The following is a 26,323-nucleotide window of genomic DNA, read 5'->3' on the forward strand; positions in this document are numbered from 1 at the left end:
GTTGTACCTGCTAAACCCATCTAGGAAGGAGAAGAACTTCTTCCCTGCCAGGCCATCTAACACTTAATCTATGAAAGGCAAAGGAAAATGGTTCTTCTTGGTGGCCTTGTTTAGTTCCCGATAATCGACACAGATTCTCCACTTCCCACTTTTCTTTGGCATTAGCACCAAAGGAGAGACCCATTTGCTGTCAGAGATAGGGTAGAGAATCCCGCATCTAGTAACTTTTATAGCTCTTCTTTGACAATGTCCTTAAGGGTTGGATTTATCCTCCTTTGAGGTTGCCTTACTAGTTTTCAATCTTCCTTAATGTAAGTTTGATGAGTACAGACTAAAGGGTGCACTCCCTTCATCTTCTTATAGCTCCAAGCAAAAGCATCCAAGTGGTTTTTCAATAAGCTACACAGTGCTTTCTCCTGAGAGGTGTATAGGGATGAGTTAATCTTCAAGGTTCTTTCTGGGCCAAATTCCACATTCTTAACTCGGAGAGAGGTTGGATCAGCCACATAGAGATCAACTAAAGGATTGGCTTGGGTTTATTCCACTAGCTCTTCTAATGGAAACACACTGGGGGGTGGATTTTGGATCAAGTTTTCAATAAGATCATCCTCGGTTTGTGGGCCTCCCCTCATGGTAGCTTCTACTCCACACAGTGGTGCCGAATAGACTTCATCCTCATCTTCCTCCTCCAACCAAAGAGGTAAATCATGTTCTAACAAAGGTTGGGTAGTAGGATATAGGACTAGCTGCTTGGACATATGTCCATTCTTGATTGTCATGTTCCCAACTCAACAACTGATGTAGGCATCTGCAGTAGCCAACCAGGGTCTTCCTAGGATGAGAGGGTACTCAGTGAGCTTTGACTTTGGTTGGAGAACCAGGAAATTAGCAGGGTACTCCCAAGAATCGATGGAGACCATTACATCTTCCACAATCCCCTCAGGGGTCACAATGGAGTGGTCTACTAACTGTAGTACTGTTGTGGTCTTTCTCAGGAAGCCCTGAAGGTTGAGCTTGAGCATGTGTCCTTGGTCATCACATTAATGGCAGCCCCTAGATCAACTAGGGTATGGGGGATTATGGTGCCATTGATGTGGACATCGACTACAGGACTTCCAGGGTCTAGGTATTTCAGACAGATTACCTACCCCAACATCAGGTCGGATAGTTGTCCTATGACATTGATAGTTGGAGCATCTCTCCTCCGCCTACCTGGGTGCCTGAAGCACTTCTCCTTGATCATATTTTTTTATATAGACACATCCTTTATGGCTTGGAGAAGTGGTATCTTTACACATAATTGTTTCAATTCTCCCAGAAGTTCAGTTTCTTCTAGGGTAGGCTGTGTGGTTCCAGTTAATCTCTCAGGAAAGAGTGGAGTGGATTTTGGCTCACTTTCCTCTTTTTCTTCCTCATCCTCCTTAGGGGGAGGTTGGTTATTGGTGGGCCTTAGTATTTCAGCAATAATGATGTAACTCCTGGGACTCCCTTCTTTAATTTTATCAACCCGGTAGTTTGTAACAAACTTGGAAGCGACGTGTGTTGTATGCACAAGTACTAGCTCTTGCCGCAGTTGTCACTTGGTCAGCTAGCACAAGTCCGCTAGGATCTTAAGCCAACTTCTATGAGCTCTGAGAAGAAGCTTTTTAACTGATGGATGGAAGCTAATCTGCTTGCGGAAAGAAACTGAAAGGCTGAAAGAAAACGCAAACCCTAGCAAACCCTAATTTTACCAGCTAGCTCTATTGATGCAAGAAAGAGGATGCAAGCTACTGGGAGAGATGCCATTGACTTCTAGGAAGATGAAATGCATGTGTCTAAGCTACTTTTATAGTCAAATCTGAAAGAACCATCTTTTTGTATTTTTGAATAAGTTGTAAGAATTATCATGCATGCGATTTAACTGTTTTTGACTGTGCAGAGGTGGATGGGCGAGAGGAAATGCTTAGAGGAGGTAGGGAAGGTTCGGAGAGTGCCTAAGGGGTCCCTAACACCCTTCCAGAGAGTTTCACAGAGTTTTGCTATCAAGAAACCTCATTCGTGAGCTTCTACAGGAAGTCTGCAGGGGTTCTACAGGATGTTCTGGAATTTCTACAGGATGTCTGTAATTTTCTACAGGATGTTCAGAAATGGGATTTTGGAGGATGGATGGAGGAAGAAAGATGAAGGAGTGAGTATGGAGGTGAGCTAGGGGTGTGAAGAGGTCCAGGACTTGGGGAATGGAGCTGAGGAGTGGCAAGGATGGTGGGATTTGTTCAAGAAGCAGTGGAGTAATGTTGCACAAGGATATGGGGAATTAGGGCAAAGTGAGCAAATGGAAAGTGTGAGGCAAGAATCCGCGTTAGGGGATGGAGCAGATGGGATTGGTGGAGTACAGGTAGATGGAGAGGTATTACAGGCGCTCTGCAAGTTATCTTTCGAATTAGACAAATGAAGACTTGGAAAATCAAGAAGCTAATTACTTTGACCTAATCTGACCTAGATAACAGCAAAGAAATGGAATAGAAGTCTATTTGGAATGAAACCATGTGAAATAACTATGCAAAGAAGTAATCAAGAATCTGAACATGTAACCAACTTCTACAAATGAAAATCAAACACTAATGATTGCATGGTGAAGCAAAGTCAGTATTTTTGGTGGCAACAAGGTCACCTTGATCCCAGCTCCTGATCCCACTGAGGGAGAGGTGAAATCAGAGGTTGCTTGGTAGCCCTTTTTGAAGATATTTTCTATTACCAACCTATTAAATCAGCTTAAAACATGAGCAACTATTTCTATCAGCAAAAATGAACTAAATAACCAAATCAGATTGTAACCTACTAGCAGAAATTAATTAGAGACAACAGAAAAAAATATGACAGTACATTGAGGAGGCCCTCGCACTTGGGTTGGGCCCAACCCCAAGAGCTACAGGCTCATAAAAGAAGCTCAGATCTGAAGTAGAAAAACTGATCTCCATTATTCAGAAAATAACCATATCACAGCAATGTTTATAGCAAAGGCTCCACAAATGAGCAAAAACAGAGCAGCACTAGAGTGCTAACCTACTGCCTAAAAAAATGACTAAAATAGAACTAAAAACTAGCTAACTTCTGCCTACAAAGTGACTAACTGAAATGAGGCCCTAAGCCTTCTTATTGATACAAATTGCGGACCCCAATAGCCCTCCTAAATTTTAGGAACTCGGCTGCCAAAACTTGTAGTTAACAGCCACTTTACTAGCCCTTGCTCGACTACCCTTGTGATAATCGATTTGGTGGCCCTTGAACTCCAAGCTGATGGTGGGGAATTCGAGGTAAGGGCCCATAAATGAAGGGGCCACCTTCCTACAAATCCTCTCCCTTGTTCTCCGACGAATTTGGCTGCCAATTGCTCATTAAAACCTTTGATTTTGTCTCAAAATTGACCAAAAAACTGCACAAAGCACCCATTAGACTTGTTGGCATAATGACTAACCCAATTCACTCTATTAGCATAAATATAATAAAAAAATGCAATAAACTAATGAGAATGGTGTATTAAGTCGAATTAGGAGGCTGAATGAGCCCATATAATTATCCATTTTTGGGGCTCATCAGTTATTTGGGAGAACCTTCCCAGATCATAGGTTAATCTCTTGAATCTCCACAGCATAAGTCGGGCATGATGTTTCCCCACTATATATTGGTTGGGCCTGTCTGTTATTCAGGTTCGGGTTCGGTTGAGCAGGTATTTGGGGTTGCCTTGGTGGAGCAGGAGGAAATGGTTGTGGTTGAGTAGGTGGTGGAGGCAAAGGAGTGGGAGGAGAGTTGTACTAGGGCCTCCACCCTGATGAGGTGCATTCCACTGAGGCTGTGGTTGAGCATAAGAGAGAAATGAATGAGTAGCTGGTTGAGCATGGTATTGAGATGGATATGACCAAGGAGGTGGTGTGGACTAGGAATGATGAGCAAGGGGACCCCAAGAAGGCATGGAAGTGGCTTGATTGGGGTTGTAATATGTCTGGGATGTCCCTTGCATTCCCCGCTGGTAAGGTCTAGGCCCATGTGGCCTCCTTTGGTTCATGAAATAGAGTGGTTCAGTGGCTCCTTTGGCCCCATGGTATGTAGCTTTAAGTCTAGGCAAGGAAGGGCACTGATTCGTAGAATGGTCTTCTTCACAAACTGAACACACTTCTATAGAGTTTAACGGATATTCGTTCCTAGGATGCCTTCTGGTGCACCTAGGAAAAAAGATGGCCAAAGCCCTTTTTGCTTCCTCTTGTTTTCTTTTGATATGCAAGGTATCCATTTGCATGGCAAGAGTTTGCCTCATCTCGCTCTTGAAATCTTCCAGCATACTTTCAAATTCACCTCTAAGGGATGAACTGGATGAGGATGTACTGGCTAAGGGTTAACTTCCCCTACCTCTCTTTCCGGCTGCCCTAGAATGGTTTCTAAACACATTCTTTATGTCATCATAAGGTAATTGGTAGATTTCCCCCCCAGCCAGCAAATGGAGGGTATCTAGAAGGTCTTCCGGGACCCCTCTGAGTAGAACCAACTTTAGAGATTCAGGGTCAAGTGTGCACCTGGCCCTTTTATAACTAAGCCGAAACCTCTTTTCATAATCTTCTAAGGATTCATCGCTTCCCATGGTCATTCGGAAGATTTCTTCTTTGGTATCCTTTGACATACAGTAGTCCCAGTATTTGTTGTTGAAGGCTTGCTGCATCTAAGCCCAAGTTGTAATGTTGTTGCCAGGTAACCCCATGAACCAGCGCAATGATACATCCTTGAGGGTAGAAGGAAACAGTTTCAACTTCTACTCATCTTCTACATAGTCATAGGTTCGACAAAGAATAGTAAATTCAAACAAAAAGGTATCAAGATCTTCGATACTCAACCCATGGAAGTGAGGTAAGGATGAAGGACTTATGTTTTTCATTCTAGTGTCCCCATTGGTCTCTTGGATGGGAAAGGTACCCTCTACTCTTTCCCCATTTCCTCTAACATTTTTTTTTTTTGCCATGGTCTTAGGTGGAATGGTTTCTGGCTCTTCTTCTACTATAGGATCTTTGTATATCTCTGGTGGTTCACCTATAGGTTCTTCTAGATCATTGCCACTGAAGAAGAGAGAAGGGTGATTGTGTGATGTGGTGGGGGTGTTGGGTAGGAATTTTCCTAAATTGTCTCTGTTCCTACGAGGCATGAAAGGAAATCTCTTTTTGGGTGATTTTTGTTTTTTTTTCTCTGCTTGTACCTGCAAAACTGAAATGGATTGAACAACAAAGTGCAACTAACTGAAATAAACTTGCTAAAATGAAATTGCAGACTTGAAATGAAAGCAAAGAAATGACTAATCTACTCTTCCTGAAATGGAAATTGCAGAATTAAAATAAAAGCAGGAAATGACTAATCTATTTTTGCTAAAATGGAAATTGCAGAATTGAAATGAAATCAGGAAATGACTAATCTACTTTTGTTGAAATGGAAATTGCAGAATTGAAATGAAACAACTACTCTACTTTTGCTGGAATAAACTACTTAGCAGAATGTCGTAGTAGAAAATAGAAGAAAGCAGTAATCACAAAATACTCTGACGCTTCCCCGGCAATGGCGCTAAAAAGTGGTGAGCACCAGTATTGTAGCAATAATGCTGCAACTCCTGGGTCTTCCTACTTTACTTTTATCAACCCAGTAGTTCTTAACAAACTTGGAAGTGACGGTGTTGTATGCATAAGTACTAGCTCTTACTGCATGATGTCACTTGGTCAGCTGGCACAAGTTCGCTAGGAGCTTAAGCCAACTTCTATGAGTTTTCAGAAGAAGCTTTTAATTGTGATGAAAGAAATTTAACTCTATAGACGCTATTCTATTTGCAGAAAGAGAAGGAAAACTGAAATGTAACGCAAAACCCTAACAAACCCTGGCAAACCTTCATCGACTTATTAACCCTACTTTTGCAAGAAAAGAGATGAAAATTAATGAAATGAGTTCCATTGATTACTGAAAAGGTAAATTGCATTTATTCATGCTACTTCTAAAAATAAATGAGAAGAAAACATCTTTTTGTGCTTTTAAGTGTCTTTATGTGAAATGATTATGCTTGTGATTTATCTAGTTGTGATTGTGCAGAGGTTTGGTGGTGAAGGAAGGTAGAGTTGGTCTTTGCAGAGGTGAAGGGAGGTGTGCAGAGGCCCTAAGAAGCCCCTAGTACCCTTCTGAAGACTTTCATAGCGATCAGACTTCAAAAAATCACTCACAGGAAATTCTACAAGAGGCTACAGGGGATTTACAGGAGGATCTACGGGAGGATCTACAGGAGGAGGCCGAGAGCTATTTTTTGAGTTTTTAAGGTGGAAAAATGATGGGAAAGGGTAACTGAAGACTAGATGAAGGTGTTGAGGTGTCTGGAGCTTGTCAAGGAAGGTCAAGAGGGAACATGATGGTTGGATTTGTTCAAATGGCAAGAGGGAAGCTTATGGAGAAAAACACAGAAATTAGGGCAGATTGGCGAAATGTTGCGAATGACTTGGGAAATCTATGAGAAGTGAGCTGGTGCTGGCTACTTTATGGATGTATGGTGAGCTGAGGTGTCCTGCAAGAGATCTGCACATCTACTTACAAAAACTGATCAAAGAAAAAACTAACTATGCCATGAAAATAGAAATTTCTCTATCTTGACCTAATTTCTGACCTATAAGAGAAAAATGCTGAACAATAACTTTTGAACAGAAAAGCATGTAGAAATATCTATTGTAAAAGAACAAGAAATGATCTAGGCAACTGAATCTGAATCAATATATCAATCTTTCCAAACCAAGTTATCACACTAGCAGTTGCATGGAAGAGCAAAACTGTGTTTTTGGTGGTAACAGAAGTGCCTTGACCTCAAATCATAGTCCCAGGAAGGGAGAAAGGAGATCAGGGCCTACTGTTGGTCTTTTTGAATCTTATTCTATCACTGTAGTAACCTACTTGAGCAACTGAAACAAAAATAGCTATGCAAACCATCAAAAGCAACCTAATCTAATAAAGTAAAATGAATCTATGTAACATAAATTAACTCATGAACTGAAGCAAAAACATATAAGTACATAGTAAGAGGTGTTGGGAAGCTTGGGTTGGGCCCTAACCCAAGAGCATCAACCCTTTGAAAGAGATCAGTGCTGGCTCAAAAACTGTTTCATCTCCGTTACCAAAAATAATAGTCACATTACATGAACTGTTCTCAAAAGGAACTCAAAAATAGGTTGAACAATGTGCTACACAAAAGTGTGAAAATTCTACTAATGACTAGCTAACCTACTGAGGCTCTAAGCCCCCTTATTTATACAAATGGAGTCCTCCAACAGTCCTCCTAAAAGCAAGGAACTCGGCTTCCTAGAACTGGAGATAAATAGCAGTCCTTCTTTACTTGCTTGGTTGCCCCTTGGAATGTGGACCTTTGTGCTCCGAGGTGCTGATGGAGGATTCAAGGAAAGGGGTCATAAATGAAGGAGACACCCCCCTGCAAATCCTCTTCCCTGTTTTCCTTGAGTATTTGCTGCCATTTGCTCATAAATCCCTTGAATTTGTCCAAAATTGACCAAAAAATCTGCATAAGGCACACATTAGACTACATGGCAAAATGACTAACCCAATTCACTCTATTAGCATAAATATATTCAAAAACATGCAATGAACTAATGAGAATTGTGGATTAATTTTAAATAAGAGGAAAAATGAGCCCATATAATTACCCATTTCTGGGGCTCATCAGATACTCTCTCTTGTTGCTGGTTCCCTTCATGGAACCAAATCCTTTTATAAAGTTTACATGCCCAAAATAGGGAATAGATCAGTCATGAGAATCTTACAATTCTCATGCTGATCGATATGAAAAGAAAATAGAAATTGTTACAAATGGTTTATAAATACAAGGCCTATTCAAGTTAGATCATTTTCTGAAATCATAACCGCTTAGATTCTTTAACTGCCCATAGGTAATTCATGCTTCTTGACAACTCTCTCATGGAATAGTGCCCACGATCTTTGACTGATGTGGTGTAACAACATCTTGCAGTGTAACAACAACTTGAGGTGTAATAACAATGATCTGTAACAACAAATCCTCAAAACATATTTGTGATTTAACAACACAGTTGTCCATTCTTTGGTGTTGAATTCATGGGAAAACCCTGAAATAAAAAGAGCCAGAGAACTTCTTCCACACTTACCTTGCTTACCCATAACAAAGATATCACTTCATTCATATTTAACAAAAGTGGAAAAATAATATGGCACAACAAGGGTTGCTTCTTATAACAAGGAAAAAAGATAATTAGGATGTAAAGATCATGGGTTCAAAGGTAAAATGGTAAAAAATGGTGGAAAGAGGTATCTAAAATATGCCCAAAAGCTACACCCAACATGTGTCCCCAACTGAATCAATTGCATGTCCTCATGAAAAATTCTCAGATATTGTTGTTGTACTTCCACTGTAGATCTATCAATTTGTAAGCACGGACAATATCCTCATCAACAAACCTATAGCCCTGAGTGTCCATGAACTAATGCGGCCAAGATTCCTCCTCATAGTCACACAACTGATACTGGTGCTGGTACTCCTCCACTCACAGCCAAATCAAAGGATATTTAAACTTGAGCCCTATCCAGAAGGCTCCCAATGATCTCACAATCCGGGCGTACTCTAGGACCCATGCAACAACAACCACGGAATTTTGAAACCCAAAAGAGTCACCCTACTGTAGACCTGTGCTACAACCCTCAATGCATTTAAGGCACCCTGTTAGTGCTCGAATCTTCAGTTGCATAAAGAGGTTGAGGCAGAACCCCACGATTCTCCTTCTGTAGATAGCTGATTTCTGTCTCATGTCTACAGTACTCAAAAATCTCTTAAAATCACACCTCAACTTTGTAACCATTTTAGGTTCCGCCCTTATCCATAATGTTGCATTTTCGTCGTTGGTGTCCACTGACTGCATCGCCAGGTGCCATTCTATATGATTTCTCAAGAAAGAAATAAAATCATGCAATTGTAGGTCCCTCATGTAGGAGAAAATGCACGCAACCGTGTGCAAACTCGAATACTCACATATTATATTATGAAGAAACAACTCGCATAGTAAGCTTTGGCCATTAAAATTACAAGCACGGAAAACTTCCAAAGCAGTTCAGGTAGGATTACCCAAATACGGTTTATTTTCATAGACAGCCTTCAACTGAAACAAATAAAATATTTCCCACATAAAGAATGGATAGGATGGAGAGGGAGTTCTACACACTAATAGATTTAGGGTGAGTTCGTGCAACTTATTTTTATCATTTGTTAAATCCCGAACTTGCTGTTGTAACAATTGTAATTTCTCCGCCTGCTCCTTCATGGCTTCCTTCTTCTCCCATCTTTCCCATTCTTCTACCAATTTCTTTGCAGCCCAATTTTCCTTGAGCGAAACTACAAATTTCTAATGTTCTTCCAGTGAGATCACTCCCTTTTGTAAGGAGAGTGCCTGTTGTTTCCATTTATGCAATTCTGATATCAAAAAAAAAAAATCTCCAAACACCTTCCTGCTTCAGGACCCTGTGTTCCTTCACATGCAATATCACTTGGGGGTGTAACAATATCTCGAGGATTGATATTATCTGCTTCGGCTACTGGTTTCAATGTACGAGCTACTTCATCAGTAGTTTCTCGCGTTTCAGATTTTGGTTGGTTATCATATGTGGTGACATGGCATGATTGGTTGGTTAATGGAGGACCAATGAGGAGGGGACAAGTGGCAAACCTGGAGGCTGACACATGTCCCTCCCCAAAGGTTGGCTTGGTATGTAGTGCAACAAAAAATTTGTGGCAAGTCAAGACGATCAAACCCAAGACCTACACCGAACAACCACAATGCATTGCTATTACACCATCGCATTACAACTTAACCATTATGTTTACCATGCCTATTTAAAGTTTAATGTAATGTGAGTTGTGGGTTAGGAGGGCCATCCCTCCCATGTGAACACACCGTCGACTGTTACGGTTATATGTATTCAACGATCACCATAAACCGCACCACATAAACCATAACCGTTAAGCGTTATGCCATTGCATGTGTCCATCTCCACCAACACCATCGGAGTTAATAGTTAGTAAAACTGTGGTTTGCGCTAAACACATTTAGTGGTTAATTAAGCGTGTTTAACACTAATTAAACTCCAGTTTAACCTGGCAGGAATTCCAACGGACCCTCCAAATTTGGCGCTAACTCTAGTTTTAGTGGAGGATTACTAGGAGAAAACAAATTTGGTCATAGCCGGAGCAAAATTCGACCAAATGAAGCTCAGGAAAAGGATTTCCTAGCTAATTTGAGCATTGTAAACACATTGAAGCATGTTTAAGGAGTAGTAGAAATTTGTAAACAACATTTTTTCCATATTGAGCTAATACAGAGGCCTAAACCATGGAATCTAGACCAAGGAGATGTAGCCCAGGAGGGGTGAACTCCTTCATCAAAACAATGTGTTAAGTGTTCATGTTGATGGTTTCTTGTACTTTTCATTGCTACTATTCAACACTTGTTTTCATGTTATTTTTCTCATGCATTTCACTTAAGACTTGATAACATTTACCTGTTTCCAATCACAAACACCATAAGAGAACCATGCACATGAAGCAATTAAAAAGCGTTTGTTTATAAATCTGAAGTTGAAATTAGCATAGCAAAACTAACATTCAACAACACGTCAAGCTGGTATCAGAGCAAAGGTTTATTTGCTTGATTGCTTGAGTTTTGTGCAAGTAGGGTTTTAATGGTTGCAAAATTATGATGCTTACAAGGTTAAACTTGCAGAGAGGAGAAGGGAAATTTTTGGTTGCAACTCTTGAGGTAATGCCCAGAAGAAGGAGAACCACAAGGCCACAATCTCCACCCAAAGTTCCAATTCCAGTTGCACTCAAAACACCTCAAGTTTTACCTTCAATTGAGATTGAGGAGGTACAAGCAATACCAAAAGCTAAGCTTGAATCCAAAGCCATCGTGTCTGGAGCAATAGAGACTGGATGTCTTTCAGAAGAGGAAGCATTCAAGAAATATTTCTATGACTTGACTGACATGGTTAGAGTCCTATATGAAGAGAGGAACACTAGAATGGTTGGAGAGAGTTCTAAGCCTCCACATGGAGAAGGAATCTCAAGGGAGAAAAAAGATGATAAGAAGGATTCAAAGGTTAATGGAGGAAATCCTCCTCCATCTCCACCATCTTCACCATCTTCCTCATCATATTAATCATCCTCAACATCTCAAACAACAACATCTTCCACTTCCACCACAAAAACTATTCATACTCATTCCCAAACCCAAAAAGGAAAAACTCCCTTATGAAAATTGGACATTAAGTTTGAGCTTCCCTGCATGTACAATGGTGAAGTGAATTTAGAAAAGTTAGACAGTTGGATTCAACAATTGGAGGTATACAGCAGAATTCAGGACCTTCAAGAAGATGACATAAAGATCTAGTTGGCTTCATTGAGGCTAGAACGAGCAACATTAGTCTGGTGGGAAGAAAAGACTTAAGAGGAAATATGAATTCATCGTAAGATATCCATTTCTTGGGTTGAATTTGTTTCTGAAATTAAAAGACAGTTTTACCCTTTAGCCTATATGAAAAAAGCCATTATGAGTTGGAAAATTTTTAGGCAGCTTAAAGGCCAAACAATCCAAGACTATACCCAAGAAATTAGAAAGAGGGCTTTGTTGTTAGGAGTAAACTTGAATTCCCAAGATTCATTGTTGAAATATATTGGGGGTTTACATTTCTATTTAAAACATACTATCCTTATGTTCAATCCAAGAAATTTGGATGAGGTATGTGTGCAAGCCACACACCTTGAAGCAAGGGGAAAGAACATTCAGGAAGAGGGTAGTAAGAAGAAGCCATTCAGGGCTAAGGAGAAAGAGAAGGGAGGAAAATGGAAGATCAAGAATAATGCAAGTGTGAATAAAGAAGGGGGAGAAGCTATATTCCAAAATTGTTCCAAAGTTGGGCATGATGAGGCCCATTGTTGGAAATTACATCCTGAAATAAGGCCTAAGAAACTGAACAATAAGGGAAAAAAAGAGACGACCGCTACCACACAACATGATCTCGGATCAGATTCTGGTGATGAGACCAAGATTTCAGCCATGGTCACAAAAGGAAAAGAAGTTGTTGCAAACACTAGTTCCTCTCATAGTCATAATACCATTCCAAATGAAGAATCAAGAATAGAGTTGTTCCATGTAAGGGTAATTTCTAATCATACAAAGATTGATGAATTATTTGATAGTGGGTCATGTTATCACCTCAAGAAACTCTCCCAGGTTGTATCTCGGAGATGCTCGAGAACATTACAAACTCAACTTAATGTTGGAAATGGCTGAATGGAAGAGATGATGCTTGTTCAAGCCGGATGACCACTTCTACTATGCTTAACTCCAGACATGCGTGAACACCCCCAAACTACAAGGCTTTAGATCACCAATTACTCACAGTTCAGAGGTTGGGTGAATATGAAAAATACTGACCACACCAGCAGATGCACAAGACCTTGTGATGGCTGGCTGCAACCAGTAAAGAGGTCTGCAAATCGAACTCCCTAGTGTACAGAGAGGATGACAGCTCTTTGTCACTAAGTGACCAGAAACCTGAATAACACATTCACTGATACATGCAAGATTTAAACACAGAGGTAGGATGACAACTCCTCTAATGCTATACATCAAGAGTTCAGGAAAACTGCATATCAGGCACAACCTGGAACAGAATAGGAATGGAAAGTGAGAAATCAACAACAAAAGAAGCTTGTATTAGCTGAAAATGAAGACGAGACGCTGCAAGTATCAAAGTAGTTACAGTCTCCAGAAGTTGAACCTTACATCAAAATAACAACCATCAACCCTGATTACATCTTGTTTCTGTGTTTATAGAGTTTCATTACAAAGGCACTCGACCATTCTAAATATGGAGGGGCCATAATTGACCACCAACCGCTTTAACTTCTTGATGGGGTTTCTGGTGCAATTTGCCTGCTTCAGTGAATGCTTTGATCTTCTCGGGTGCTCTGGTGTCCTTCTCGGGCAGGTGGAGTGTTATATGGGATGAAGTCCCATAACTGTTGAATGCATTTACCTGCTCAGCTCTGTCCTTTCCCTTCTCGGCCATGTTGTCTTTGGAACATAGTTGTTGAGGAGGAAATGCATCTGGTACCGAAAATTGATTACCTTTGTCCTTTCGGGAGCGTAGAATGGTCACAGTATGTGGATTGCACAGTGGGAAGAGTGGTCGGATGGCAAAGCAATATCGATCATTGGATCGGGTGAATAGGCAGTGGAGATGGGCCAATAGGGATATCAAAGCAGGTGAGAGTGGGGTGATCACAGGCCGTTGGATCTCGGGTGGGCAGATCCAATGCTCACCGGGCGTCGAAGATGTGGAGGCATTATCGAGCGAGAGAATAGGTTTGAGCAGTAAGTGGTATTTGCTCGCACCGGCGTTGGGGGTTGGGCGGTAAATGTACATTGGCGTGCGATACCACTCGGAGTGCGACGCGTGGCGGCAAGGAAAGGGAAAACCACCCTCCCATCGCGCATTATCACGCCGTCACTTTGCGGGCACGAGGGAAGCGATCGTCGTCCGATTTTGGTGGGGATGATCGGACAGTAAGGGAACAGCCGTGTAAGTTGCTGCAACGGGAGCCGTTAGATCAGGGTGGCGGAGATTAACAGATGAGAGTAAAGGTGGTGATGAACTATGGGAGCACGGGGTCACGTGAATACGGGTTCACGGGGGCTTAAGCTTTACGCTCTAGGCTTGGAGAAACAAGGGTTTATCCGAGATTTTGGAGTAAAAACAGAGATAGCGGGGTTATCAGAGTGTAAGTGGAGTAAAGGAGAAGGAGAAGGATGACTGATGCGAGTCCTATTTTGAGAATAAACAACATAGCTGAGCTTGCATCTGACCTTCAACATGTCAAAGTATGTAGCAAAGCTAACACTGGCTCCTTCTGGGGATGATATCCTCCCGGTGAGGTCTCAAGAACTACAGACCAATGCCTTTCCTGTGAAAAACAAATTAGAAAAATTTCCTAGTGTTCCATTGGGCATGGATTCTAATTGAGCATATACTAAAACAGATAGAACAACATATTTACACTTTTAAGGCCAAAAGACCTTAAATAACATAAATTTTCAGAAAACGCCAATTGACTAGGCCATCAAAAACTGTCTCCCCTTCCATACTTTGCAGTATGAAGGTATTGTTCCCTTTGATTTGAGAGATGATAAAAGGCCCTGTCCACAAGGCATCAAACTTCCCATGGTTGCCTTTCTTCTCTTTCAGTGCATCCCACTTCAGAACCAAATCTCCAACCTGAAAATTATCTATTTTGGCTCTTCTGTCAAAAACTTCTGCTGCTGACCTTTCAACCAGTTGTTCTTTCATTTGATGTACCTCTGCTAAATCAGTGATCATTTTTTCCATGTCTTCTTCCTCATCCTACTCTTCTTGTAGGAATTTTGCCACAGGGAGGGTTAACTGAATTAGGAACACCGCTTCAGTTCCATATACCAGCTTAAAAGGAGAATTCCTTGTGGATTTTTTGGTGTTCACTCTGTTAGCCCATAATGCATATTTGAGCTTAGAATCCCAATTCTTTTTTTTGTCTTCCAATAGCTTTTTAATTATCCTTATCAGACTTTTGTTGGAAGATTCTGCTAGACCATTGCCTTGAGGGTAATATGAGGTCGAATGAACCAGCGTAATGCCCATTGAGTCACACATGTCCACCAATTCTTTTGCCCTGAAGGCTGCTGCATTGTCTGTGATCAATTTATGTGGACAACCAAACCTGGTGAAGATATTCTCTGTCAAGAACCTCATGACCACATGATGATCAGCCTTTCTGGTAGGGATTGCCTCAATCCATTTAGTGAAGTAATCCGTGGATAATAATATCCATCTGTGCTGGCCACTGGAATGCGGATTGATTTCTCCGATGAAATCCAAGCCCCACTGCTGAAAAGGGCCACTAGCATGTATAGGTTTCAAGGGCAGGGACTTTAATTGCTGCTTTCCTTCAAATCTTTGGCACCTGTCACAAGATCTAACAAATGAAAAGACATCAGAAAACAAGGTGGGTCAATTGTACCCAGCTCTAAGAATCTTATGGGTTGTAGTTTTCCAATAATGATGCCCTCCACACAGGCTGGAATGAAGTTGCTGCATGACTTCAATGTATTGTTCTTTGTCCAGACACCTTAGCAGGATTCCAGAGGGATCCCTCCAGTAGAGAAGATTTTCATGAATGCAATATTTGGCTGCCCTAAGTTTAACAATGTTGGCTTGGCTTGAACTAAGGCCTCGAGGAATTTCTATCTTCAGCAAAAATTGAGCTATTGCAGAGTACCAATCACAAGAAGCTAAATTTTCTGCTAATGACTGATTTTTCCCTGGCTCAACTGTTTCTTCTTCTGTCTAACCATTCTCTGAAATCGTACTCAAGAGATTTATGTCCAGCATTCTTCAATTTTCTTCTACCATCAGTCTGGCAAGGCCCTAACCTCTGACAAGCTTAGTGGGCTTAAGTTCTATATTAAACTCAATAAGCTTTGCAATCCATTTAGCTCTTCATCCATCAACATCAGGTTGTGTTAGAACATCTTTTATTGAAGCAAAGGGTACATATGCAATTATCTTGGAATGCAGAATGCATATTCTGAAAGCTTTCAAAGACTTGATAAGAGCATATGCCTGTTTTTCAATGATATCATACTTCAGCTCAGCATCCCTTAATGTTTTACTGAAAAAACCATTGGATGCTCTGAGCCTTCTTCATCTACTTGCAATAAAACTGCTTCAAGGGTGTCTTTAGAGGCAAATGAAAATATATGGAACTCCTTGTTGTAATCTGGACTTCTTAAAGTGGGAGCTTCCATAATAGCTTTCTTAATGGACTCAAAGGATCTTCTTGCTGCATCGTTCCATTTGAGCTCCGACCCCTTTCTCAACATGGAGGTAATGTGCTTTACAAGTTTTGCAAAATTTGGGATGAACTTCCTTACAAAATTTATCTTTCCCAGAAAGGACTGGATGTCTTTCTTTGATCTTGGGATAGATAAGGTTTGTATTTCTCTTACTCTTTCTGGGTCAATTTTTACACCTGCAACAGAAACAACATGTCCTAACAGCTTGCCCTCTTCCAAAGCAAACTGTGACTTTTTAGGATTGACTAAAATCCCAAACCTTCTGCACTTCAGGAACACTTTCTTCAAATGTTGTAAATGGTCATGATGGCTGCTGGAGTACACTGTTATATCATCTAGGTAGATAAGTACGAACTTATCCTTCTCTCCCACAAATGCTATATCCATAGCTCTCTGAAAGGTGTCTCCAACATTCATCAACCCAAAAGGCATCTTGGAATACATAAAAGTGCCCTAAGGAGTGGTGAATGTAGTCTTCTCTTGGTCATCTGGATGTATAGCAACCTGATTATACCCTGAAAATCCATCCAGGAAAGACATCACTTTGGCCCCTGAGACCTTCTGCAGCAAATGCTCCATCCTAGGTAGAGGATAGTTGTCTTTTTTAGAGCATTTGTTCAAGTTTCTGAAATCAACACAGAGTCTGATTTCTCCACTTTTCTTCCTTACCACTACTAGGTTGGCTACCCACTTGGAATATCTGAGAGGAACTATGATTTTGGTAGCCAATAACTTCTTGATTTCCTTTTCAATTAGAGGAAGGAGCAAAGGATTTATTGGTCTCAGCTTCTGCTTAAAAGGGATGGTGTCTTTCTCTAAAGGGATTTTATGCTGAATGATCTTTTTGTCATAACTTTTCAGGTCACTATATTCCCAGGCAAAGACATCAGCAAATTGCTTCATCAAATTGCAGTATTTGGAACTTTGCGCAACAGATAGACGAGTAGATAGATTTATGTATCTGGGCTGATTTGGACTCCCTATATTACGCTTACTTACTGCAGATTGGTCTTCTTTTTGGGCATCCTTATAAGGCACATCATTTTGGTCAAACAACTTTTCTAATGGAACCAAACCCTTAGGTATATGATTGTTGGGCAGTTGGACAATGCTATCTTTACCAATTTTGTTTCTAAGCTGGGACTGGGGGTTTTCTTCCGAGGCTTCATTCTCTTGGTCAATTTTCATTTCGAAGAATTCATCAATGACTTGTAGGAACCTATTTATTTCATCATCATCTTCAAAAACTTTCCAATGCTGGACATTATTAGGCAAGGATGGTCTATATTTCATTTGAACTTCATCAACTAGTCTGGGAGGCATGGGGGGAATAAACATGCTAGCAGACACAGCAAGGGAATCGACAAGCTGATTTTTTACTCTAGGGATATATGAGATACAAAAATTATCAAAAGAATCTTTCAGTCTCCATACCTCATCTCTGTATGCTTTTAGCCTTCGGTGCTTTGCTTGGAATGTTTTGTTTACTTGCTGAATGATAAGATCAGCATCTCCAAACACCTTTATGTTCCTGATTCCTCTATCTTTGGCTGCATTGAGACCCAATATCAGAGCCTCATACTCTGCTATATTGTTGGTAACTTGAAAGACCAGCTTAAAAGACATATTTGTGCTTTCTTTTTGTGGAGATATCAGCACCATTCCTGCTCCTACAGTCTCCCTATAACATGCTCCATCAAAGAACATTTCCCAAACCTGACTTCCTTGCTCTCCCTCGGCTTGATTTAGTGGTTTCTTGATATGCATGGAGGCCTTCTGGGATTCTTCAATTTGGAGAATACAAGCTCCAAAGTCAGTGTCCACACAATATATGGGATGATTAGAAGGATTCCTCTCATCACTGATGATGTAGGCCAGTTGTGCTTCTCTATACAATCTCCTGCTTTCCCCTCCAAAGACTTGGATAGTGGCATAAGATAAATCATTCTGTAATGTCCCACCTAGTCTCTTAATCCACCCTCTCAACAACAACATGCCAAACTTGGGAGGGACATCTGCTACCACAATATCCATCATCATACTCTTCATGGGCAGCTGAGTTAGGGTGATAGCTAAATCTTTGATCAATCCGAAACATTTCACCTTTCTTGAATCAAAGGAGAATAGATCATGATATGATTTGGTGATATCAAGGCCCAACTCTTCCAAGATAGCTCTTGGCATCAGATTGTGGCTAGCCCCCGTATCTAGCAGGCAATTGTGGAGGATCTTGCCATGAATGGTCAAGGAGACATAAAATGATGGGGAATTATCATCAGCAGGTTTAGTCATTGGGCTAAGAACAACTATGGGTTTATCATCTTGCAAATTGACACAGTCGGTGGAGGTTTGTGTGGCTTTCATCTCAAGAGATTCAAGGATAGGCTTTCTAAAAACTTCACTCTTTACAAGTTCTATCAGAGGTACATATATTCTTAACTTCTGGACTTCTGACGCAAAACTGAAAGGGGAAGGGGGCTTATCAACACCTCTTACCTCTTGTGCTGGTGCTTTGAGGATGACTCGATCAGCTTCTGGTCTTTTCTGCCTGATATTCTGTTGCTCTGTTTGGACAGCAACTCTTTGGGCAGGATTCTCCTTGACATTGTTTGCTTTTAACCTTAGATTGTATCTTTGTTGTTCACCAGTTTGCAGAACAACCTCTTTGTCCCACTCTTGACTGGTTTGGTCCTATAGTAATGATTCTTCATATGCATCCAATGTCAAAAAGGTAGCACTACCTTTATCTTCCATGCAATGAATTTCATCCTCTTCTTCAAATTGCTCCTCCTCCATGACTACATTTTGGAAGGGAGCCTTCACTCTTTGTTCTTCATTTGCTTCTTTACCCCTTTGAATGATTTGCAACTGTTCATTTGCTCTTCTGAATGGATTTGGATTTCTTGGAGCAAATGTGTTTTGAAACCTTGCTTTCCTAGAACTCTGCTCAACTTTCAGCTTAGATATCTCAGCAACCAATGACTCTATCATTTTAGTCATTTTATCTAATTTGGGTTCTGAAGATGAAGCAAAGGAAGAAGAAGCCTCACCTCTATACCTTCTTCTATCAGCATGACTTTTGAGCTTTTCTGAAGCCATGATTTTAGATTCCACCTCTAGGGCTGCATCCTGCATTTCAGCTAGAGTTGCACACCTTCTTTCTCTCAAAAGCAGGCAGAAATCAAAATCAAAAGCATTGGCATAACTGAGTTTGGTAGAGGTGGGGGTAGGCTTTACTTCAGCTGGTATCTTACTATATATACGGTTAAATTTTTTATTAAAATCAGGCAATGATTCCCCATTCTCCCTCTTTAGGTTTCCAAACTTTGTATGGTAATAGAGCAGATCTTTCCTATCCCCCCATTGTTTCAGGAATGCATCATCCAATGCTTCAATGTCTACTATGGACCTATGGGGAAATTATCTGAACCACTTTCTAGCCTCACCATCAAGGCTTTGGACAAACACTCTCATCCATACATCATCTTCATTGATATCTAAGTTATCAACATAACTATAAAAAGACTCAAGGTGTTCTTCAACGGTTACTCCCTCTGTACTAGTGAATTTGGGCATATATTTATAATATTCTCCTACAGGCATGGCATTCAAAGGAACAGGAAAAACCAGGGGTCCATACCTAGCAGCTATGATTCTTTCCATCTTTGTGGGAGCTGCCTGACCTGCCATGATTGGGATAGGTGGAAGGATACTGGCAGATTGGATGGTAGGAAGTAATGAAATAGATGACAGACCCAAAGGAATATGATGGACTATATGGGAGGTTTTCTTTGGACTGAGATCCAAAGGGGAACTGACTGAACAAGGAGCTTTATGAATCTCTGAAGGAATTTCTTTACTAACAATGCTAGGCTCTAAATCTTCAAACTGTGTATCCTCAGCTATAATCTTCTCTTACAGAGATGCATAAGATCTCTTAGGCTTACCTGATCCTGATGCTCCTTTCTATGATGTTTTCCCTTGCTTAGCAATCTTCTCAGGGTCATGCATTGGGTCAGTTGGTGATTTTTGAGGATTTCTCCGGGTATGCCTCACAAACTAAGCCAGAACTATAATGTGGAGTCGCCACTAGGTTGGTCCTCCAGTAGAGTTGCCAGATAGATGATTATAACCAGAAATGTGTCCAGACTTTGTCTATCATCAAAGTTGGATCTGTGTTGTTTCCCAGGGAAGCTGAGCTTCAATCTCCTCTCCCCAGCAACGGCACCAATTAAACCCCAAGAAACTCTCCCAGGTTGTAGCTCGGAGATACTTGGGAACATTACAAACTCAACTTAATGTTGGAAATGGCTGAATGGAAGAGATGATGCTTGTTCAAGCCAGATAACCACTTCTACTATGCTTAACTCCAAACATGCATGAACACCCCCAGACTACAAGGCTTTAGACCACCAATTACTCACAGTTCAAAGGTTGGGTGAATATGAAGAATACTGACCACACCAGTAGATGCACAAGACCTTGTGATGGCGTGCTGCAACCAGTAATTAGGTATACAAATCTAACTCCCTAGTGTACAGACAGGATGATAGCTCTCTGTCACTAAGTGACCAGAAACCTGAATAACACATTCACTGATACATGCAAGATTTAAACATAGAGGTAGGATGACAGCTCCTCTAATGCTATACATCAAGATTTCAGGAAAACTGCATATCAGGCACAACCTGTAACAGAATAGGAATGGAAAGTGAGCAATTAATAGCAAAATAAGCTTGTATTAGTTGAAAATGAAGACGAGACGCTGTAAGTATCAAAGTAGTTACAGTCTCCAGAAGTTGAACCTTACATCAAAATAACAACCATCAACCCTAATTACATCTTATTTCTGGGCATTTATAGAGTTTCATTACAAAGGCACTCTGCCATTCTAAGTATGGAGGGGCCATAATTGACCACCAACCACTTTAACTACCTGATGGAGTTTCTGGTGCAATTTTCCTGCTTCAGTGAATGACTTTATCTTCTCGGGTGCTCTGGTGTCCTTCTCAAGCAGGTGGAGTGTTATATGGGATGAAGTCCCATAACTGTTGAATGCATTTACCTTCTCGGCTCTGTCCTTTTCCTTCTCGGCCATGTTGTCCATGGAACATAGTTGTTGAGGAGGAAATGCATCTGGTACTGAAAATTGATTACCTTTGACCTTTCGAGAGCATAGAATGGTTACAGTATGTGGATTGCATAATGGGAGGAGTAGTCGGATGGCAGAGCAATATCAGTCATTGGATCGGGCGAATAGAAGGCAGAGATGGGCCAACAGGGATATCAGAGCAGGCGGGAGCGGGGTGATCACAGGTCGTTGGATCTTGAGCGGGCAGATCCAACGGTCATCGGGCATCAAAGATGCAGAGGCGTTACCGAGCGGGAGAATAGGTCTGAGCGGTAAGTGGTATTTGCTCGCATCGGTGTTGGGGGTTGGGCAGTAAACGTACGTTGTTGTGCGATACCACTCGGAGCACGACACGTGGTGGTGAGGAAAGGGAAAACCACCCTCCCATCGCGCATTATCACATCGTTACTTTGCAGGTGCGGGGGAAGTGATCATCGTCCGATCATGGCAGGGATGATTGGATGGTAAGGGAACGACTGTGTAAGTTGCTACAACAGGAGCCATTAGATCAGGGTGGCAGAGATTAACGGATGCGAGTAAAGGTGGTGATGAACTATGGGAGTGCAGGGTCACGTGAATACGGGCTCGTGGGGGCTTAAGCTTTGTGCTTAGGGCTTGGAGAAGCAAGGGTTTATCCGGGATTTTGGAGTAAAAACGAAGATAGCGGGGTTATGAGAGTGTAAGCGGAGTGAAGGAGAAGGATGACTGTTGTGAGTCCTCTTTTGAGCATAAACAACACGGCTGAGCTTGCATCTGATCCTAAATATGTCAAAGTATGTAGCAGAGCTAACAGGTCACAATCAAACTTAATTTCAGAATACTTGGTCAAAAATATTAACCTTGAAACTATACCTCATCTAAGGAAAATTTTAAGGATGGAATTTTATCTTAATGTTTAACAACCTTGGCAAATCTTACTAGTCCCTAATATCCAAATTTTAAAATGTTTGATGATAATTTTGTAAAAAAGTTTATACTTATAATTATTTATGTTAGACAATATATAATATTGGCAATTTTTAAGGTAAAATAATCTTATACTATAGAATTTGGGTGAATTCATGTTTAGAAAATGGGAAATTGGCGAATCTTTTTTTTGGAAAAAGCATGGAATATTAGCCCACCTCCGAATATTAGCCCCTAAAATTTTCCCTGACCTTATCATAAGCCCTATCCATTGGGTTGGATAGTCAATAATGCAAATTTACAGGTTACAAGGAAGTGCTTATTCAAGTTCGCCATTACTGAAAAGTTCATTGATGAAGTTGAGTTAGATGTAGTTCCACTTGACATATTAGGAATCATTTTGGGTATTCCTTATTTGTATGATAGGAAAGAAGTATTTTATTGCCATGAGAACAAATATGTATTTCTCAAGAATGGGGTGGAGTACATTGTGAGAGCCCATTGCAAAAAGTTAAACATTTCTTTGGTTAATGCAGGGTAGATGAAGAGACTAGTAAATGCAAGTAAAAATTTTGTGCTTCTCATGATCAAGAAAAAGAATGATATTGATTATGAATCTTTTGAAGGTTGTGATGAAAAACTAAAATCTTATTTGTTTGATGTGGTAAGAAAGCATGGTGAGATGTTTCAGGAACCAAAGGGGTTACCTCCCAAGAGGGAAATTTAACATAAGATACAACTGCAGTGTCACGCGGAAAGAGTCGATAGTGCAGACACAACCGACCTTCCTAGAAAGCCTAAGACTTTCTAATGACAAACAAGACAAATAAGAGCAATCCTTCCCTAAATATGCTTTTACAATATGAGAAATCAAGTGTTTAGATCCTACCTATAATCCAACGCTGTTGTAGTAGTCCAGCTCCGTTGATCCGGATGAGCTCCTCCTTCACTTCAAAACCTGCATTCACCAACAATCAAACGATTAAATAGCACCTGAATATCACATAAAATAAAACATATTTAACATATAGACCAAGGAGTATATGAAACAACTCATTAATAACAAATTGTTGAGAAGGATGGACTAATTTGTATTAAAAGGTAACAAAAGGAACCATTACAACCTGAGCCTTGGTGTTGTACAAGCTCCTCCCAGGGTCCACAAGAGTTCTCCCTTACTCTGATCAGCTCACCCACCTCCCAATGGAAACAAGTAAAGATGGTAATCTTTCCTCACAAGCTTCTACAAGGAAGTCCTAATTCCAGCAGCATCTACCCTTAGGAATGTTCAGCGTTCAACCTCCCCTCCCTTTGGCCCAATGCCTGTATTTATAGTGCTCTAGAGGAAGTTATTCAGGTCCACCATCAATGGGATAATCCCCTCTTTGGATGGGATAGCTCCCCTATTGATGGGATAAGTTCCTCTTTGGTAGGGATACATGAACCATCTGGAGGCGCTTCATACACGTCAAACATACTTCTAGAAGACTCTAGAAATGACCACAAGTAACTTTTTTGGAGTGAAACTTGCGCCTTTTGACCTTTACAGGAGTACGCACCCACCCCTTTACATACAGAGCGTACAAGTACGCAGGTATTGTGAACTTGGGTTGCGTACCCGCAGGTAAGGCTAAGAGAAACTGCGTACCAGAGATAATTTGACTTTAAATGACTTTTCTCTCTTTCTTGAAGTTTGACATGGAGAGCAGAGGCATGAGACTTGCCAAGGAGGATAGTATGACAGTGGATGGAGCCATACTAACTGTAAATAGTCATGGTGACATTTTTTAGTGTAACAGATTGCCCCCTAAAGTGCGAAGCCTGTAGTAGATTAGGGTTTTTATCATCTAGGAAGGGTGAAGCACTTTATCATTTCAAGGAGTATCTTGCAGAGGACCTGGTCAAAACCTGCAAATATTCAACACAAAATACATATATAAGATGATATCATCGCTGAGGTAGGCATTCCCATACTCAGATTGAAAACTTTAACTAACAATCTAACTACTGTTCTGATACAAGAATGATTTTGCAGTACATCACAATCATAGACCTTTGTAGACACAGTATGGACGCAGCCATCTGTTTATGATTAGTCTACCGTATAATGAATACAAAACTCCTCGCAGCCTGGATGGTGGAAACTAGATCCAGGGTCTTCATTTCTACTTCCCGAATTGGTACGATTCTATCCATGCGAATAAGTGAGTTGATGTCGAGCATGGTAGAAACCACTTGATTACCAGTCAATGATGTAAACTGTTAACAAGTGTGAGAGAGACCACCAGTGATGTCAATGGTTCTCAAAGTACCCAGTACAATCCATGAAATGTGAATGAATGAGTTGATGTCGAACACGTCACGGAATCCTTTGATCGAAAGTCAATGATGTAAACTGTCGTCAAAGGCGAGAAACCTGCCATTGATGCATGCAGACTTCAAGGTACTGACGATTTCTAAGTAATCTTTCTAGATAATGTGCTGATGTCGATAGAAAGCGACCCGTTGCGGGCAATCCCACAACACGAAATCATTGTTCAAGTTGAAGAAATGTTGCTGTAAGGACTGACTCAGGGATGGTCAAATGGATGACAAGTATTTTGCATATGAATGGTTTATTTGCAGAGACCTCTTGAACACATAACGACACGACAGATGACTTGGTGACAATTGACCCAAAGTTAATACCCGGAAACGGTTGAAGACTTTCAAAGTGGTTTGATCAACTTTTAAGGCAAAGGATTTCCCAACCCAGGTGAATGAAAAGTGTCGTGTTCAAGAGCGGTGATAAGGTTCTTTTGTAACAAAGGATAACAAATTGGTTCATTCTTCTCTCTTTTCCCCCACCATTTCTGGCAAGTACCTCTTTATTTTTTACAAGCTTGAGGAGGATAACATATGCTTGATTATAAGCTCATCCTTCGGATGAGTCCAACTTAGTTTAGATTCGGAACCTAAGAAGGAGTGGTCCGTTCCTGTTTGTAATCGAACAGGTCCTTTACTGTGAAATTTTAATGAGTCCAGTATAGGAGAAACTCGGCGTTTTTCAATTTTAGAGAGTCTGAAAAAACTAAAGAAGACTCCAAGGTGAACTTTTTCGTAAATTTGTGTCTCCCAAGCCCAAAAAAGTATAAAATAATACCTGAGAGAACCGCTCGATCTCGCGACCAAGGAGTACTTTCATGATTAGTGTCTCTGACCTGAAAAGTAAAAAGCGATCAAGGACACGTCATTTTATTTCCGTATCGAGTTTGAAATGACAAAAACCCGGCAATCTTTTCCTGTTTTTACGGTCAGAAAAGAGCTATAAGGGGACCGTCTTTTAATTCCGTTTTAACGAGTGTAAAAGAAACGCTCGGCAATCTTTTCATGTTTTAGGAGTCAGAAAAGAGCTTAAAAGATGACTCTGATATTTTGGTTCGTGAAAAATGATGATTTTACTCTAAAGTCCTTTTGTCCTGCACAAAAACGACACATTACTCATACCTGTTTAAGATAGGTAAAAATACATTGAAAAATGTCCTTTCATGTTGAAAAATAAACAAACTTAGCATTCATTCATCCAAAAAACCTATAAAAAGACTTTTTACCATGTCATTTTTACCATTTTACTGTTGAGGTTGAGAAAAGGTCTTTTGACAAGAAAACTTCCCGTGGACTTTGCAGAGAATCCGACCGTCAGAATCGAGCGCCGTCTCTTTCAGGTATTTCACAACATCCTCCTCTTCAATTTCATCCGTTTAGAATTTCATTTCAAGTTTTAGTTTGATTTTTTGGAGGGTTTAGGGTTTTAAAATTCGTTTCTCGGGGTACGCAGGTGCCCCATGGGCGACCTGCGTACCCCGACTTTTTCGTATATGGGAAAAAGGTCGGGGTACGCAGCCCGCCTTCAGAACAGCTGCGTACCGCCGCTCTGTTTTCTGAACGTGGGGTGCGTACCCCGTGAAACACGGATTTTGAAACCCCAAACCCCAATTTTAACCAACCAAATTTTGTTTAATGAATTCTAATCATTGTTTTTTGGTGTGTAGGACACTCACCATGCTAGATTGGCGTGAAAGAGAACACGAAGACGTTGATTTGGCCGCAATAGGTCATCAACCTTCTATTGATGCGTTAAAGGCATGCGGTCTCTACAAGTACTGGGCTATACCTGGCATGAGGGCCCAGGTGCCATTCTTAGAGTGGCTGGTTGAAAGGTGGAATATTCAGGATCAATGTTTTTACATCGGAGAAAACCAGCTCGAGATAGAGTCCTCCGACATATACTTTCTCACTGGCTTGCCTAACAGGGGCGAGCAACTCTCTCTATTCG

The 26,323-nt window shown here is 40.8% G+C and overlaps 1 pseudogene across 1 annotated transcript in view; it reads right to left on the reverse strand.

Annotated features, from left to right (window-relative positions):
- The window catches only part of LOC149233330 (uncharacterized), a 28,019-nt pseudogene extending 14,867 nt beyond the window's left edge, over positions 1-13,152 (reverse strand). The window contains exon 1 of the transcript XR_016248484.1: positions 13,120-13,152. The product of XR_016248484.1 is annotated as an uncharacterized LOC149233330 (transcript). The remainder of the gene's footprint in view (positions 1-13,119) is intronic.
- Positions 13,153-26,323: the final 13,171 nt, after the last annotated feature.

Source organism: Pinus tabuliformis, chromosome J (assembly GCF_031772625.1).
Source record: "Pinus tabuliformis cultivar Carrire ecotype Pingquan chromosome J, CPIR1, whole genome shotgun sequence".
NCBI classification, from domain to species: Eukaryota; Viridiplantae; Streptophyta; class Pinopsida; order Pinales; family Pinaceae; genus Pinus; species Pinus tabuliformis.